Here is a 19,840-nt window from a genome sequence, read left to right as displayed (position 1 = left end):
GCTTCATCTGCAATAGATCTCGACCTTGATACCGCTGAAGTTAATGGGGGAAAAAACCTCCTATTGACTTCAACTGCTTGAAAGACTTTAGCCAGCATAGAGTAAAGGAAAAATCCAAGAACTTCCCGACAAAAGTTTTAATGCCAAGCAGCAGTTCCAAACCCCTGCAAGTGGGACGAATGGTGAGGCCCAGATCTGGACTATGCAGCCTAGAACATTTGATTATTCTAGCTCTGCAGGACCATATTCCTGGATGTTTAAGCCAATGTGAATTGAAATGGGCTGCAACTTCCAGGATCCTAGCTTGAGTCAAAACCAGTGTTCTAACAAACCAAGTATTCATTCTGCACTTTGGCATGATTATGGCATAGAGGACACTTGCATCATAGTGAATGGTGCTTACAAATCATCCTGGGAAGTTTGTCAAGTACTCTGGGATGAAAGGTATTATGTAAATGTTAGCCATTATTATCTCTGAGAAATAATAGGAAACGTGCATCAAGGGCATAACTGATTGTGCGAGACTGCTCACAACAGAACACTTATGTAACAGTTATTCTGGACTGTTCCTCTTCCCAGTTTTGAAAAAAAAAGCAAAAGACTTGTTTGTGTCCAAGGTCAGTTTAGTTTAAGCTTTCATCTTCGTCTTCTCTATGATATGCTATGGGACAGGGAGATCCGGGTGATGGGGATCCCCTACCCTCCATAAATGCTGACCTCGTGAAGGAACACCTTGAGAAGCTGGATACCTTCAAGTCAGCCGGCCCTGACAATCTGCACCCCAGGGTACTCAAGGACCTGGCAAGCGTCATAGCCCAGCCCCTGGCACGGATCTTTGAAAACTCCTGGCGCTCTGGTGTAGTGCCCGAAGACTGGAAGAAGGCCAATGTGGTACCGATCTTCAAGAAAGGGAGGAGAGTGGATCCGGCTAACTACAGGCCCATTAGCCTGACTTCTATCCTGAGGAAGATCTTAGAAAAGTTTATTAAGGAGGCCATCCTTGATGGACTGGCCCAGGCTAACATCCTAAGGGATAGCCAGCACGGGTTTGTTGCGGGTAGGTCTTGTTTGACCAATCTCATTTCCTTCTATGACCAGGTGACCTATCACCTGGACAAGGGAGAAGAGATTGATGTCATATATCTTGACTTCAAAAAAGCTTTTGATCTGGTATCCCACGATCACCTCTTGGCCAAACTGGCCAGTTGTGGCCTTGGCTCCACCACGATCCGCTGGGTGGGAAACTGGCTCCATGGTCAGACCCAGAGGGTTGTAATCGATGGCAGTCACTCATTGTGGTGCCCTGTGACTGGTGGGGTCCCTCAAGGCTCTGTCCTGGGACCCATACTGTTCAACATCTTCATTAACGATGTGGACATTGGAGTCAGGAGTGGACTGGCCAAGTTCGCCGATGACACCAAACTTTGGGGCAAAGCATCCACGCCAGAGGACAGGTGAGTGATCCAGGCTGACCTGGACAAGCTCAGCAAATGGGCAGACGAGAACGTGATGGTGTTTAACACCGAAAAATGCAAGGTTCTCCACCTTGGGAGGAAAAACCTGCAGCACCCTTATAGGCTCGGCAGTGCTACGTTGGTTAGCACTACAGAAGAAAAAGACTTGGGGGTCATCATTGACCACAAGATGAACATGAGCCTCCAATGCGATGCTGCGGCTAGTAAAGTGACCAAAATGCTGGCGTGCATCCATAGATGCTTCTCGAGCAAATCCCGGGACGTCATTCTCCCCTTGTACTCAGCCTTGGTGAGGCCGCAGCTGGAGTACTGCGTCCAGTTTTGGGCTCCACAATACAAAAAAGATGTGGAGAAGCTTGAGAGAGTCCAGAGGAGAGCCACGCGCATGATCAGAGGTCAGGAAAACAGATCTTACGATGACAGGCTGAGAGCCATGGGACTCTTTAGCCTGGAAAAGCGCAGGCTCAGGGGTGATCTGATGGCCACCTATAAGTTTATCAGGGGTGACCACCAGGATCTGGGGGAACGTCTGTTCACCAGAGCGCCCCAAGGGATGACGAGGTCGAACGGTCACAAACTCCTGCAAGACCGTTTCAGGCTGGACATAAGGAAGAATTTCTTTGCTGTCCGAGCCCCCAAGGTCTGGAACAGTCTGCCAGCGGGGGTGGTTCAAGCACCCGCATTGAACACCTTCAAGAGTAAATTGGATGCTTGTCTTGCTGGGATCCTATGACCCCAGCTGACTCCCTGTCCTTTGGGCAGGGGGCTGGACTCGATGATCTCCCGAGGTCCCTTCCAGCCCTAATGTCTATGAAATCTATGAAATATTCTGGGATGTGTTGCCTTTTCCCTTGCCACAAGAATCTGATGTCACTGTGCTCCTGTTCAGGTACTTTGGACATCTTTAGGCAGACAAGGTTCTTTGGGTAAATCTGATATCTTTAATTCTTTGGGTAAATTTGATATCTGATATCATTAATTAGACCAACTCAGATAGCTGGAAAAAAATCTTAGCAAGCTTTCAGGAACAAACACCGTGCATCAGGCTGAGGAAGCACCTGCAGTTGGTGTGTGCTCTTCCTTGAAAGAATGAATAGTAAAGAAGGCAGGGGCTGGTCTGCATGCAAAAAAGGCAGTCAGAGTACTTTAAGCCTGAATTATTTCACACATTCAGGAAAACCATGATCTGAGAGAGAAAACTATTCCTAGGCTGCTGTGCCAGCTTTCAGAGCCATGCATAACAAATGGCATCTCCACTCTCGGAAATTGAGAGCTGTCCTCTGAGTGCTCTCTGTGTCCTCAAAGCCCAGCAGAGGATTTTCTCATGGAGCCAGCCAGACCAGTACAAAGACCTACACAGCCACTCCTCAAACAGCCTTCCACTACCAGAAGAAACCTGAATGAATTGCTTTCTTCCCCTCTCCTGCCTGGGAGCACCTGTGGAAACTACTAACCTTGCATCTTAATCTTAGTGATTCTGCACCACCTTGGTTAGCTAGGGCACTGCATGGTGCCACCGTGGTGTTTGTATAAAGCAGCGATGCTTTGGAGTGAGTAAGTGCTTAGTTGGTCTAATAAAAGGTATCGTCTCTGAACCAAGAGTTCTAGTTCTTTTTGTCTCAGACCGACACGGCTACCAAATACATCCCTGTTACCAAAATACGCATCCTGCTGAGATACCGAACGGAGCTGCTGCAAGGTGATTGTCAGGCCTTAAGCCCACAATGTGCTGGGCATCTCTAGTAAGTGATGGAGTGCCCTTGACTTCCATGACTCAAGCGTCATATCCATGAAGTCAATGCATACCTAGGGACATTATTGGTGAGGCTCTAATGGTGCTGTCATGTAGTACAAGTGCCAAAGGCCAAGTGGCTTGAATCACCCAGACAGGGAAATATCACCTGAGAAAAGCATTGGCAGAAGCACATCATCTTCTTCTGATATCATTTTGCTTCTTAATTATGTTGTGGCAGCACCTAGGGGGCTACCGTCAGGGAAGATGACCCCGTTGCCCATCTCCAAGAGCTGCTGTTATGAAGTGGCATTTATATCTGGGAGAAAAGTGAGGAATTAAACTCTCTCTGGGCTCTGCTGACAGGAGTCTGATATTCCCAAGACACAATTAGAAAGCCCCATTGGCATCTAGATTTCTGAAGTCACCTCATAATTAATTCATAGTTAATCTTCAATAACAGTGATTTTAATAATCATTAGGTAGATCTAATATCACAGAATTGCCGCCCCATTGAACTTGAAATTACATGAAATGAGACAGCTATTTAAATAATGGCCCTTTCTGGATTTGGGTGTTTTCTTGCATGGAAGTATCTGGGAGCAATAAATGACTGTGGTAGTAGTAAGCTGTTTATACTACCATGCAACAAAAGCTATTCCTATTGTTCAGGATGTTACAATGTGACTGGAAAGACATTTATTTTATCTGGAGTTTCACCAACTACAGAAAGTATCTGTCTAAGAGTCCTTGACATTTTTTTTTTCAAATATGCTAGCAAAAACTCTTCTTCACCCCGACCACACAGCAACAGTATGAATATAGCAAAAACTGTGAGATGAATAAATATTGTTTTTAAAAAAATGCTTTTGTGCTGTATATGGCTAATGATACCCAATTAACTCTCCTCCTTTTTAACTGAACTGTGCATTCATGGCCTCAGGTTGGGGATTACGCATATTTAGTTTGTATTAATTTACAAATCTGCGAAGTTGTATGAAATGCTCTCTGTAGAGCGTCTAGCATTTTGTTGTCACCAAACCAGAAACAAACCTTCTGCTGTCCCCAAGTTTCTTGAATTTCTCACGGTCAGTTTGGGTGATGGATGGCATTGAGTAAATAAGGAGAGATTTAAAGCAAATTATGATTAAGGACAGGTCTTTAAAGTGACTTAATAACTGAGTAAATGGCTAATGATGACTAATGACCAATAAGTGATGCATCTGAGGACATGGAGAGATCAGAGAGAATCCAAAATTACAGGCACTGCATTTGGATGTGAAACCGTGTGGCGACAGGTTGAATCAGATATTTAGGCACACAAAATGGGCATATTTGCCCATTTTGTGTGCATATATGATTGCTGGTGCATGGTTTAGGAGAGTGCTTTGATGATTTGGCCTAAGTTCCCTGTATGGATTTCAGTGTCATTTGTCAATGGAGACAGATCGATTTAATTTAACAGCCTCCTATATTGCGATGATGCTGTTCCCGTAAGTTTATGGTATATTCCAGACATCTTATTTTCTGCAATGCTGGAGAGTGGATACGCATTTCTTATGGCATCAGTGATATATTTCAGCAGGTTATCCCCAGGGGATTCACCTACCCGAGTTTTCATCCATCTTGTTAGCTTCACATTCCTACTGTTTCTTTTCACGTGTCAGACAGACAACCCCGCTGTCCTCTTTTCTTCTCCATGTCAGTTTTATGCTGCTGTTTGTGGCTTGTTTTAAATGTTGTGTAGCTCTGTGAGTGGCAAGACTTATAGCGTCTCAGAGGGTTACTATAACCCACATGGCCGATATGGAGGCAGAAAGGTTTGGATAGATTAAGGCAGTTTCTCATCATGGGAAGCTATAAAACTAATCGTTGTTTGGGCATCCCAAGATGTTTATCTGCAAGTTGAGAGAATTTCGTAACAGTTAAGAGATGGGTTTGACTCAGCACCATTCACCTTGCAAAATAAAAGGACTTATAATGGCCACTGATGGAAAAGGTCCTTGGAAAGGGGACACTGAAAGTGGAAGCCTTTGTGCAACTGCAGCTGGTTTGCAGCTGAGCAATCCTACTTGCACCTCTATTCTCTACCATGATTATGCAATTTGATTTTTTTTTCTATTTTTTTAATAGCACAAAGCCTAAAATTGGATAGTGAATTGGTTAAGCTCACTTGCTAGAATGATTAAAATCTTGTTTCCTGTGAGCAACAGCCATCAGTAACCCAGTTAAAAGAAAAGGTCATCCTATCAAAGAACAGAAATGAAACCATTTGGTACAGCTATCCATCCACTGTGGTAAAACAGCACCATCCAAATGCTGGATTTTGATGAGCAAAACATAATGCACATTATTTTTTTTTCTATTTTAAATAATTTCTAAAGGCAGTGATGTCAATATCCACTAGTTGTCTTACTAGATGTTAAGAGTTTAACCTCTTTTGGGCAAAGGCTACCTTCTTATTACAAAGGTATTCCGTGCTTTCTGCAAGGAAGCTTTGCTATCTTATTTGCATTGCCATGGGATGGACCAACAATAGATAATAATAATCTGTTTGGGATTGCAGATGTTAAAAAGAAGCAAACTGCCTCAAGCCATCGATTCACTTGAAATGATGCTATATTTTAATTGGCACGTGCCCAGAACAGCTCCAGATCTGTCTCATCTCTAGATGTTCTTTAAGTTTTACTAGCAATACTTGCATGTGTTCAGACCTGATCTAAAGCTAAAGGAAGTCAAAGGCTCTCACTGGTTTCCATGGCCCTTTTTGGATCAGATCACTGACTCAGGCTGCTCCCAGACTAATGGATGGGGTGTATGATGTTAGACAAAAAATGCTGTTCCCATATGTGGGAGACAGCAAGAGAGAGAGAGAGCAATGTAGTGAGGGCACTGCCTGGCTCAGAATTGCACAATACATGCTGCCATCCATGACCCCTTGAACAACAAGCCAAGGGGCTTTTCTGATTCCAATTCTGATTTGATAAGTGGAGGGAATCATTGGCTTTTATAGCCCTGTTGAACATAAACATTGATTTTAAGGCCTAATCGTCTGCTGCAAGCTGAACACCATCCAAGGATGATTTTTCTTTTTCTTTTTTTTCTTTCACTCAAATTGATCAGCTGAAGAAGGGAGTGAATACAAAGGAAGGAGGGAAATGACTGTGACTTGGGCCTCTCATGCCGCTGCTCCCCTCTGTTATTCACACAGCTCCAGCTCTGCTTGCATGCTGCAAGCAGCCAAGGATCTGGTGCTGAATGGAGCCCCTGTCAGCTGCTACCCTGGCTGGCTGGTTTGTGAGTACTTCCCATTTAGCTTCGTCAAGGGCTCCTCATAAATATTCACGCCGCACAGCCGGCGGAAGACATTGTTTTTTTGCTAATTTCCATATTCAGCATGACATCAAAAATGACTCAGAGACCAGTTCAGCGGGGACTTTGCATGCAGTGAGAAGGACGAGGGAGATGGTGTGCGCATCAGGTAGAAGGAGGTGAAAAGCCAGGACAGAAGGAAAGCCGGCGGAGTCAGGGGGAAGAGGGAGAAAGAGAAGGCGGCAGAGAGCATGATGGAGGCAACGGAAGAGAAATAGGGATTAACTCAGTTTAACAATTACAACAAAATGATGAAGCTATTCCCATTCATAACCCAGGCGATCCAAGTTCTCATTGGGTGGTTTTCATAAGTGATTAATGGTTAATTTGTTAAAATTCAATGAAAACTTGTTTCTCCTCTTTAAATGAGAATTCAGGGAAAGAAATGGTCCCAGCCATCCCCTGCTGCTGCTCAATGGAGTATAATTCATCTGCCAGAAGTGGCTATTGCTTTCAAAGGATTACAAATAAAATAGAAACACAGCCCAGGGCAATAGTCAGGGAGCTCTGAGAGACGCAGCTGACTGACGGGGGCAGAGTGGAACCTCAAACCCCTGGGTAACTTGGCAGCCACTCCCTGGGAGAGAGCCAGGAGCAGCATGGATGATTCCTGAGCAGTTTTGTCCTATATTGAAACCTAATATCCTGCCAAAAACCACTTTCCATTGGCTTCATTAGGATGGGAAAAGCCAGAGTTAATCACCAGGCATTGGGAATTAGCAAAATCTGAACATACACTGGGATACACTGTGATTTTCTCCTATGCACTGCACCTTTTAATGGCTGAAAAGAGAGATGCTAATTTGTGAAGCAGAGCTGATGCAGCATGTTACAGAGGACATACACACATGCTGTGCTCTCACAGACGGATGTTGTATTGTTTCTTATTTTGTTTTTCTCCAGATCCAAAATAAGTCTTACTGAAGCATATAGTCACTGCTTAGATATGGCAAAAATGATGTGCAGCTACCTGTAAGCAACTGCAGAGATGCAGTAGGTTATACCTGTTATACTTCAAACCGCGCCCCTTGCCCTTCACAGAATGTATGTGCCTGACTGACAATGTAGGCCAAGACATTATGGTTATTAATCACTGGTTATAAAGTGGTTATAAAATGGTTATAAAAACTATTTAGCCAAAGAATAATTTAGTACCCATCTAGCCAGAACTCTTCCATAGTAACAGGTGCAAGGAGACTTTCACCCAAAATGTTTCACATTCAGCCTGGTAAATTGTGTTTGAACTAGAGAATCTCTCATAAACAAGTACGAAAACTTGAGTTAGTCATCAAAGGCCGGGGAATCCACAACATCCCTAGACAGATGTTTCAGTGGTTAATTAACTTTGCTATTTAAAGAACTGCACCTTATTTCCCATTTGAATTTGTCCAGGTTTAACTGGAAGATATTTGATCTTGTCTGCTGGCTAGAAAGGACTTTGAATATTGACTCTTCTGGATCGTGCTAATTGAAGCGTAGAACTTCCACGGCATAGGAAATGTGGACGTTTCAAAAAACTTTGCGTTCTGAATTGGAATGAAATGTGGACACGTTGAAATGTCCCTTCCAAATGCATTTTCAAAATAAAATTGTGAATGCCTTTCATTTATTTTTTCTTAACCAAAATATGCTAACCATCAGGGATGCTAAAAGGGAGTGTCCTTTGCAAAAATTCATAGAAACCATTATGATTGTATGAAATAGTTTAACAAACACTTGTTCTTAAATGAAAAGCTAATCTGTCTGGGAATTCTTGGTCACTATTTCTAAGCTCCCTCTCAAATGAACTCCATGCTCCCTCTGACCAACCACTGAAGAAACTGCTTTGGCATTTCATTCTGTGGCCCACCTTTAAAAACTGTTCCAAATCACTGCAACATCGGCCAAGAGACAAGAACGCTGTCAACCAACCCAATATTAAAAAGCATAAATGCAAAGCACCTCTATGGCTTTGAAACAGAAGAGGAGCATCGGCTTATTTGTAGGCAAAATATGTGATTCCTGGAGTGATGCCAAGATTTATTTATGTGTTTAGGCACATTTTATCGAACATAAGTATTGAGGTTTATGCCTTTTTACCATGCAGGAGCTAGGCTTTAATTATGGAGATGATGCATTTTAATTCCAAACCCCTAATTTTAAAAGATTAAAACTTTTTTTTTTTAAATACCCATGAGAGTAAAATGTTTCAAGATTCTCCTTAGCTAGAGAATGAGGTTTTCTCTTTGATACTTGGAGAGGGAGAAACTTTGGCTTTAAAAAAAAACGCAAATGTTTTGGTCATTTTTTTAGTTATTTAAGCATGAAATAAAAGCAGATTTTATTCACATGTTGAGAAAATTGTTCTGACACTTTTTTTTCCCTGTGTATGGGAGAACTAACTCACTTCCCTACATTTAATGGATTGAGATGTTTTCTTATTTGCTTTTATATGGTGCTATCAGTGTAAAAAGTCCAGATGCTTTGATTTAGTGGAGTTATGGGATATTTCTGCTCTTCCACTGTTGAGGGGAGGGGAAAATAAGTCTCTAGTGTACTTGTAGACATTTTTACCAAATGTTCAAGCTGTACAAGGGAGTGGGTAGTTTTGTTGTGTCACAACGTGCTTCAGATGTTAATGTGTACCTGGTGATTATATTTTCCCACTATATTACCTCTTTGTTGTTGTTTCTTAAACCATCTAATATAAAGACATATGGTGCCAAGAGGATCCAAACAATATGAGGACCCCATTGTGGTAGGCACTGTATACAAGTACGTGTTTGAAGGCCCTGTAGATAAGTGGACAAAAGCTTACGTGAGGACAGCAGTAAACTTGACCAAAGTCACACAGCAGGTCAGTGGCAGAGCTGGAAAGAAACATCATCTCTCCAAAAAGTCAAGTTCGTGCAGTAGCCACTTGAATATACTGCCTCCCCCATAGTCTATATGCGGGCAAGGTTCTTTGGGTAAATCTGATGTCTTTTATTAGACCAACTAATGAGTTGCTTCTACTAATTAGTTGGTCTAATAAAAGACATCAGATTTACCCAAAGAACCTTGTCTGCCTACGTCCTTAGACCAACACAGCTACAACCAACACCCCTGAATCAGAGTCTGTATTGCACTATATCACGCATTATACTACATAGGGGAGAGAATCCTTCTAAGGACTGAGGAAATAGGGATGCAAAGCCATATGTGGGCATGCAACACAGATTACACCAAGGCTTTTACATTTGGGGTTGAAGCATAAGTTTGGAAATGTTGGCCCCTGATTTTCTGGGTCCTGTGTGCTTGCTGTACCGACTTTTATTGCTGGATTAAAACAAGCATCTAGAGTTAATTATGTATCATTTTTCTGTTGTATGCAGTAGTAATAATAAATTGCAAACATTCTTTCTCTGCTCCAATATTAATAGTACTTACACAGCAACTTTCAACCAAGGAATCTAATAACGCATCCTTGAACAATATTAACTAAGATTCACAACCATCCTGCGAGAAATATATTTGATCATTACCCCCGTATGTCATATGGGTAAACTGAGGCACACAGCAATTCCTTCCCCAAAAGTAATGCAGCAAGTCAGTGGCAAAACATGGGTAGAATCCAAACAATTTATCCTCTTGGTCCCTTTTTAGACCTCACTACTTACACAGAGTCAAGTATTTTTTTTCAATGTAAATGGCACAAAAGCAAAGAAGTCAATAGAGCAATGCCAGTTCACACCGAGGAAGAGTCTGATCCCCGGCATTTACTGAAAGCAAAACACTTGTCCCTTCTGTGACATAATCAAAACCACTTCTATCCCCCCCACACCCTTTCCATTGCACCAATAATGAAATACTTGAAACATTTATTTGTTGCAAATTCTCACGTTAATCAAGTGATTCTTTAGTGGGTCTTGTTTAGCCTTGGAGGAATTGTTTCACTGATGCTTCAGCATTCTTGATTAATGAGTTAGAGGCACAAGGGATTCATTTATCCCAAATAGGTATATGGTCCATCTCTCTTAAAAGCATGTTCACAGCAACTACCTGCAAGCATCTAGGCTGCTGAACAAGGCAAAAGGTTTCCAGTGGAGATGTTATTACGGGCTTGATCATTTTTTCCCTTTTTAGAGTTTGGAGCAGGATCCAGCTGGCACCATAACAGAGGTGGGCTGTCAGCGAGCATTCTCCTGCTTCCCTTAATGAGCTTTCTCCTCATTAATATTTGCATTATTCAAATCAATGACAACAAGGTTAGAGGCTTCCCACTGGTCACTGTAACAATTTGGACTGATTGACGAGTACTTGGAGAGAGAAAGGGAGAGTGAGAACAAGTGAAAAGCAGCATGGTAGCCTCCGGGAGGGATGGAGGACAATGGGAGGAAGAAGGCAGGGATCTCAGATGCTTTGAACCCGCACAGGGTTTGAACTAGGTGAGGACAAGAAGAGGTTGGGCTCCATGGAATCGCCATAGTCCTCCCTGTCAGAATATGCAAACACCAGAGAATCAAGAGAAACTAAACAAGGACACCAGCCAGCCACGTAACTGTGACTGTTCACACCAGGGCAAATTTTATCAGGAATATCTGACCAGATTCAACCTGTGGGAAAAGTTTCCTAGTGGCTCCTGGAAAGTATTCAAGAAGCTTATTCAGCCATAGCGCTAATTAGCCTCATGCCTGAAGGCTTATTCCAGCGGCATGGTGTCAGGCTGTTTTTCTGCGGGAGGTGACATGGTACTTTTTGGCCCACAGGACTCTCAGCAAACACGGCCTTCTCGAAAGATTATCTCTAGGACATGCCTGACTGCAGCTCCGTCCTCTGATGAAAGAAGTGATAGCCATGGGAGTTGCAAGCCATCATCCCCCATTCTTACCTTTTCCTTTTTTTAACCCCTACTTGGTCAAAGTTCACAGAGGAGAAAGTCTGTCCAGTTGAGTCCTCCAAAAAATATAAAGCCAACTCAGAAGGCTGAAGAGCATCCTACAATGACCTGTTAAAAGTTTCCTCTCCAAATCTCATTTGTGGGAACCTCTGACCTGTTACTGGTTATAGAAGTGATTGCTGGACTAGGTTTATAAATCATTGTAATGTTATTGAACCATAGTTGAGGCATGACAGCCAGTTCAGATACCCTTTCTCAGGATGATTCAGATCTCCATGACTCTACCTGATTCTTGTCTCCACCTGCTGGAAGCTACTCAGTCCAACTTGTCTGTGCTGGCATAAGAGGACTCAAACCACTTAAACAGATATAACTACAAGATTGCACGCTCTAAACATTTACAAAACCCGAGTCACTCTGCCAAAAATCATGGCACTGGCTACTTCAGATCACCCAAAAACAAGGTACAGTCCATTTCTTCCTGCTACTCTGCTAGCCAGCAGGGGAACAGAGAGGACAAAAGCCAATCTTCACAACACTAGATATAATACAGGTGAGAATAAAAAAAAATACTTGTTTCTAGATTCAGTTTGTAAATGTGCAGCTGATGCCACCTAAGAGAAAGCTAAAGGCTCAGCAATGGCAAGATAACAGTCGAGCTGAGGAACAGAAAGAACCAGTTAAAGATACTGAAGGTAAAACCTTTTCCCTATGATCTTGGTGCCACAAATACCAGTCCAGGTTACTCACCCTAAATCCACACACTGAAAATATTATCCTGGGGTTACTATGATCACTGGAATGCTCACTGAATGTCTTGGCCCTGCTTGCAAGAGCAATGGTGAAAGATGCCCCAAATAGTGTTATGGGGGAATGGCTGTAATGAAATGCGAGCTGTTGCTGTTCTAGGTTTGCGGGTCTAGGACACCACTCAGAGGATGCTCGCACTGCTAGAGGTGTACAGGTAGCAAGGACAGAGCATTGCAACAATGGAGTGCTCATGTCAAGAGTCTTTACAGGTCTGATGATTCAATGTACTCTGTGTAGGCATCTTGCACCTGTGTATAGCCCCACTGGTTGCTGCAGGTCTCCACTTGCACAGGGTAATGTGCTAGATTGTGGCCACGATCATCGGTGTTGTAAGGAGCTTTATGCTGCTAGTCTGACCTAGCTTGGATGGGGTCCTGTTGTGAGGCTATTCATGTTGCTTTGCTTCTACCATAGACAGCAGGAGTGGTGCATGAAACCGTGTGAGTTGACCTGGCTACTATCATACATAGCGCAGACGAAGCACTGCAGTGGGGAAATTCGCCCGGCTAGTGTCTTCGCTCATATGAGTAGGATATAGTTCTGAGACAGCTGTCACTGCAAGAGTCCTAGCTAATGTGGAATTTGGTACTGCAGAGAAAGAGAGACCTTTTAGGTAGCCCTGTAAATTCACTGTGCACCAGCAGACATAATAAATGGCAAAAATGTGAGGGGAAAAAAAATAAGCGAGAGCATACAAATTAAAAAGCAGCATTTGAAATCTAATCAAATATTCTCTCAATTTACTCACCACCCCTGCGGTGCTATGCAGCTTTATTAGGTTTTTATTTGGTATTCTCTTTTAAAGTGACATTTACATTAATTTACAGTACTAACATGAAATCCTATTTAAAAGCAGAGAGATTTTATAACTTTATTATTTTTCAGCTGCTGTCCCTGGGCTTCCAGCCCACTAATAAGGAATCTTTTGTTTTATTTCATGTCTGCAGGAATGAATCCGAAGTCTCTTCAAGGTTAGTTCCTGCTGCGTTTGTTAAACGCAGTAGGGAGATCATCTTGGTAGGTTCAGGCAGTAATTGGCTGTGAAGCAGGCATGCTCCATCCCAATGGCCCTTCTTACTCCAAAGTGCCTTATATGCCTGTAATCATCATCAGAGCCTATTCCAGCTTCAAAACCAGGGCCCAGCCATGTTTTCAGGGGATGCATTGTTATCAAAGAAGCATACTGAGGGGCCTTTGTCACTTTATAACCTGTGGGATTCTTCTCCGAGCTCATCAGAGAGGAGGTTTGCTGGGAAAAAAAGGGAAGGGGAGACGTAGCATGGCCATTTGAAAGTTAATTTCCAAATACGCTCCTGTTGTTTTTTTTTGCTCTGAATGATAATGACTTCATGGATCTGCACAGCGATAGTTCCAAGTTATCTTGGAAACTGAATGCTGCGGGTGTCGTCCTTGCCATGATTGGGATGGAGAGCAGAAGAGGGCCTGCTAGATGACCGCTGGATAGGACAGATGTGCAGTCTGCAAATGCAGATTCTCTCTGGTGATTCAGTTTGTCCCTTCTTCCCACTGATTCTTTCAACAACAACAAAAAATCTCTAATTAACTCAGGTAATGAATTGCATATGGCCACGGCATTTACTTCTCTGTGTGAAATCTGTAGCAGCTGCATTGTTTATCAGTTCAATATGTTTACTACAGATGCCATTTCTGTGTGACAATTAAGTTGTTTAAAATCTTCTTTTCCCACCCGCTATGTCCCTCCCCATCCCTCGTATCTTCCAACAAATATTCATTCAAACCTAGCTCCATCTGCAGAGATAAAGCAGGATTTCAGAGACAGACTCTGATCTTACATAGCCCTGAAACTTGTGTACCCATTTCCCACCTGTACAAAAAGGAGTGTAAAGCAGCACCACGGGTCTTTTTAAACTGTGAGAGGTAGTTAGCTGTGTTCGTGTGGAGTCAGGCAAAAGGCAAGATACATTTGCACCTTACAGACTAACTAAATGAGATATACAACATAAACTTTTGTGAACTCAGGCTCATTTCATCAGAAGCTGTCTGATAAAGTGAGCTTGAGCTCACAAAAGTTATGCTCTGTGTGGGTGGGTGTGTGTGTGTGTGTGTATATATATATATATATATATATAAAATATGTCTCTGATTTAGTTAGTCTATAATGTGCAAATCTATCCTGCCTTCTGTTAAAACTCCCACCCAGCACAGGTACAACTAATCAAACAAGATACAAAGCAGCATAAAATCAGACCCAGAACCTTTTTCTTGAGACTGCCCATAACTGATTTACCTACTTTCATTTACTTTAAACTGACCATATACATCCCTGGGAAAAAACAGTGGTCTTAAGACCTTTTCAAGTCTAGTAACATCTGAAGTATGCATACTTTTCCCCACTGCTTTTGAGCTGGACTGTGAAATAATTTTTGAACCCCGTCAGGATGGCAAAATACATAAAGAATAGATGATTTACCGAGACCATAATTAAAAACTAAATTTCCCTCTCCTGTCGGCTCAGCTGCATTCTTGTCAGCAACCTCTGTGCAGCAAATTGTTGCAACCTAATGTCCTATATGTTTGGGTTTTGTTAATTTATTCCCTGCACCTCATTTTCCTGGAACAAGTGCCATTATTTATGATGCAGCAGCAAACACTTTACATTTATGGGGGGTTATGAATTTCAGTAATGGTTTTTGTGGCAATTTAATCTGTCCCAACTATGAGGCATTTTACAATGACAATTAAATTATTATTAAAAAAATAAACCTCAAATGACAGTCTTATCACTTATCAACATATCAAAAGTTTCACCGTGTTGCATTTTTTGACTACATCATAAATATCCTACTGTACTTTTTAGTGATTCTTTGCTATAAACTCTGAGTGAACGTAATTAACTTCCATAGTATATTTGAAAGGAAAATTCCTTGTGCATTTTGGTGTCGGTGAATGAAACATCATTTGAAAAGTGGGTTTATTACATGCAAAGGCTCATGCCAATGCTTAATATTTAAAGACTCTTAAATTTGATATACTGTCTTGATGCCAGAAGAGGAAAGCACCCTGTAGGGTGGGAGTGGTTAATTTGTGAGTTTCCTTGTCCTGACCTCATGGAAAAGAAAGCTTTTATTTTTGTCGGTCAGCACTGTATATAAAAAATGATCAAAAAAGTGTCAAGTATGTTAATTTACACTCCATTAAATTAATTTTAATGCCGGCCTGCTGAGTAGCTAATTTTCAAAGCTAAATATCTTGGCGCTTTCAAAACAGTTCTTTTTTTTTTTTTTTTTCCCCAAAACACCCAACAGGCTCTGTCTGTTTTTGGAGGGTGAAGACTTAAATCTCGCAAGAGTGCGTGTGTGTGTGTGTGTGCGTGCGCGCATATGTGTGCACGTGCGTGCAAGAGACAGAGAGAGAGAATATGATTTTAACCCACTTTCTTTCCAAACCATGGTCAGTAAGAACCCTCGGTGTACCCTGCTCCTTAAAGTAATATCAACATTTCTGTTGTTGAAAAATGACCAACCGTTTCGTGGTATGTATAGTAGGGCCTAGTGGCTCCAAACAAAATCACACTGCGCTAAGTTCTGTACAGCCTCACGTTATAGCACAGTTTCTGCTCTGAAGAGCTGACTATCTGGAAGACAACACAGATGGGATATAGGATGAAGGGAGTATTATTATGCCGAGTCTACGAAGAGGCCTGGTGGCCAACTAGCAAGGGTGCTGTCCAGGGAAGAATTAGAATAAGTTGCCTACTCTCCCTGAGGCCCACCGTGTGACTCTTTGCAAGCCATGTCATGTCTCTGTGTCTCTCGTGCCCATCTGTAAAATGGGGATTGCTCCTCATAGAGAAGTTGTGGAGCTAAAATCCATCAATAACTAGAAAGGGTTCAGGTAGTGATACAGGCTGTATAGGTTACATTAAAAATCTGCTCGAACCCAGTTTTCTGTTCTAATTACTGGGACATGCTGCTTTTTGGTAACCAGATCACAGCCTGTGCGGAGGTTATGAAACTTTGCATAAAGCCCCATCATGCAAACATATGCATCTTGAAACGGATGCTGTTAAGGTGCCTTGCCCATTCACACAGAATAGTGCGATCAAAGGGCCTGAGCACTCCTGGTCATCTTCAGGGATGCATTCTGCCATGAGAGTAGAGGAACAGCTCCTTCTCTTATTCCCTACATACCCCAAACAAGGGTAAAAACAACTGTGGTATCTGCATTTGGAGATTGATAGGGATGTTACCTCAGTGCATTCTCTGAGGTTAAAACCACCCCACAGGAGAAGGGAGATGGACAAGAGCAGGCACATGAGCCCCTGTCCTTAGGACACGCCTGGGGTCAGTGCGTTTTAGTTCCAATCTTGTGAAAGCCAGGATTCATTTCAGCACACTGGAGAGCAGTCGCCTGTAGCATCGAAGCAGCTGGAAAGTCTCCAACTGCTAGCTCTAGATGGCAAACAAGACCTCAGATTGTGAAGGATCCTCTATTTGCACGTGGAAACAGAAGATGTGAGGAACAGAGCTCAGCACTATATTGTTACTAGCCTAGATGGTATAAGTGTGCCTGTATTAGAATAATCCACGGCTAAAATGCGACCCAGTTCTGAACCCAACCCCAGCATCCTGAACCCGTAACTGTGGGAACACACGGATATTAATAAGAATCTTTCAATTGACTCGTTAAGATCTGGATGATGCCCATGTCCTCTGGGTGTATATTGTAGCCTTCAACTATATGGAACTACTTTTGTTTAAACCAGAAAACTCCACCTGTGAGGAAATGAAACCAGATTCCCTGAGGCGAGGTAACCATCCACCTTGATAAATCAAACTGCTTTCACAGCATCTGAAAATCAGACTGAAAACTCATAAATCTATTGATGAATTTCTGCAGGTGTCCTGAAGGAGCCTGCATCCCACTGCCTATCACGATGAAATCTCCTTTCAAACAAAAAAACATTTTTTATACTAATTAATGGAGCGTTTATTCCTAAACAAGTAGATAGGGAATCTTCCTGCAGAGATCAGAAATTCCTAATTGTTAGTAAGCAAAACCCTAGGTTAAATTCAGCCATGGAAGCCTTCAACCGGTGGCGAGAGGAGAATTGTTTATAAGGCCCTATAACACCTATGGTTCAAGCCTATGTCTGTTTTCCAAAGCGCCTTTTCTGCATCGAAAAAGTTGTGTGAATAATAACTGAAGATCTAAAGGAATAAAGCAAAAGTTTATAAATGTTTTGTTTTCAAATGAAAAGCTATGGAGGGTCCTGGAGCTTTGTTCTCCTTTCATTGTGATTTTGTTCAACCTTCAAAAAGGAAAAATTAGCAGGAGGGGCTTCCCCCCTCAGGAGCTCAGTGGATGGACTCTTCTTTCCAGACAGCACCGCACAGTTTGCTAGCAACAGCTTCAATGCTTCCAGAACCTAAGTGTCACCGTATGAAAGTCTGGAAACTTGATGTGTTCTTTTCTGAAATAAGGAAGGGAGAAGAGTTCCTCTTTCTTTCGGTTTGCTCCCATTGTTTACTATCCCTCCTAGTGGGTTTCCAAAATCGAGTGAACTATTCTGTCATGACAAGAAGCTGCCAAGGCAAAGTTGCACTTCTCCTGGTCCCCTCTGGTGGAATGATAAGTTTGGATGAACACCGTGTCTGTCATTCATCATAAAGAGAATGCAGAAGAGGAATAAGATGAATACAAGACCTAGAGCCCTGGGGGCCAGGCTGTAGTAAGCAAAGACCAGTCTGATACAAACAAGGATTTGTCACTAGAAAAGAGAGAGAGAGAGAAACTCCCTGGATTCATACAGTCGAAGTTTGATAAATGGCCATAATCTGGGCTGAACTGAGTCTCTCCCAAATACATCTTTGTCAGAGGGTTGCAGTCAGTGCATTGTGTTTGGATCACTTTTCAGTTCAGCTCTGTGGGAAATCGCATACAAAGTCATTGGGGGGGACGAAAAGAAGAGGCCTAAAAGTGCCTCATCCAAGCTTGTATCGTTTGTCCCTGGGCTGCATAGCTGACTCTGCTATGAAACTGCAAACTCCTAGCAGAGCTTGATTAACCACCAAAAAGAGTTTAAAAGAAAGGTGATGGAGGAACCAATCAAGGAGCCTATGGTTGGAGCATCAATGGTAATACTACCAGGATAAGACTCAAGTGGGTGGATTTAGCCATAGCAGGGGGGTGACATTTTTCATGTCACCAACCTTAGAACAGTATGAACATTTAGGCAGTGTGCTGCCTTCATTTTGAGTCCTCGCTGTAACCCTCCATATGGAACACTGGATACAGATGTAGCTGCATTTCATTATCAGACACCCCCACGCGTTAACCTTCTGAAACCCAACCAGTTCCAGGAATGAATCATATATTCCTGTTTCTTGAAAATGTAGTAAGCTCAGTGTTAGAACCATAATTCTCGCCCCACAAAGGCTGAGCGTTTCTAGCATAAAATCTGGTGGCCTAACCCCATCACCCCGTTCTATGACTCACAATTTTGGCACCTTGGAAACTATTGACATTTAATAAGAAGAAAGCACAAGCCAGATTTTTATTTAATTGAGGCCAGTGTCAATTGAAAGAAATGGCACTGACCTTCACTGCTTTACATACGCATTGTTGTATTGCACCCAGACACCCTGGAATATGCCTGTGTCAAGACTCCAAGCGTGCTGAAGGAGAATTGCTCAAGGATAAGAAACGCTTTTCTGACTTTCCATGCACACAGCATGTAAATGACTAAACCAGATACTGTGAGACATTCACTCATCAAGGAACTTATTACTCAGTCTCCAGGGCTGGGAACAGAAATTAAACATAAACCAGTATAAGTGATGAGTAGTTCAGTGCACATAGACCACTTTCATAATGGCTGAAACCCAGCGCAGGATTTAGGCATAAGCTAACAGCTTCAGCTTAGGACCTCACATTATAAGGGGACATTAAACCAAGCACCGGGCCGCAAAGAGTCAGCTGCCAGACCAGAAGTGACCGTGGACAGCAAACCGTGGCCCCACAGAGCTGGGCAGAGAGGCCGTGACTCCTCCTGCAGGGCCCATGGCAGCCGTGGTTGAGGTTTGGGCCCAGCCTCCACCCGGGAGGTGGAAACATCTTTACTTGCTTTCCGACTGGAAATCCAAGCCGTGGGCCTCCATGCGCTGATTCGCAGTTCACCAGGCTGTGGCTGTTTCTAGGCTGCAGTTTGCTGGGCCACGGCATAGAAAGGTTGGGAACCCCTAGCTTAGGGCCCCAGCATGTCGTAATCTGGCCCTGCTGAAACCGATTTAAGATAAACCTAGATGGATGTACTATCAGACTTAACTGATTTAAGTTAAATTGGTTTAGTGAATTTCTGTCCCAAATCCCCTCCATATTCAAGTTAATTCAAAGTCCCCCAGCATCCTATGATGCTTTGCAAAAAACCCCTTGCAAGGTGAGCGGGCTACCCTTGGCCCAGGCTGTCTACCCCAACTGAGCAAGGTCTGCTTTAGCACTCGCCCCTCCCCTCTTGCCCCCCCCCCCACCTCCAGCTTTCTGGCCTGACCCCTTTCTGGCCTATTCTAGAGATGACACAGTCCCCTCTCTAAGATATTTGTGATATAGTTT

Source organism: Crocodylus siamensis, chromosome 11 (genome assembly GCF_052110815.1).
Source record: "Crocodylus siamensis isolate JL-2025a chromosome 11, ASM5211081v1, whole genome shotgun sequence".
Taxonomy (NCBI): Eukaryota; Metazoa; Chordata; order Crocodylia; family Crocodylidae; genus Crocodylus; species Crocodylus siamensis.
Note: the sequence above shows the minus strand (reverse complement) of the source record.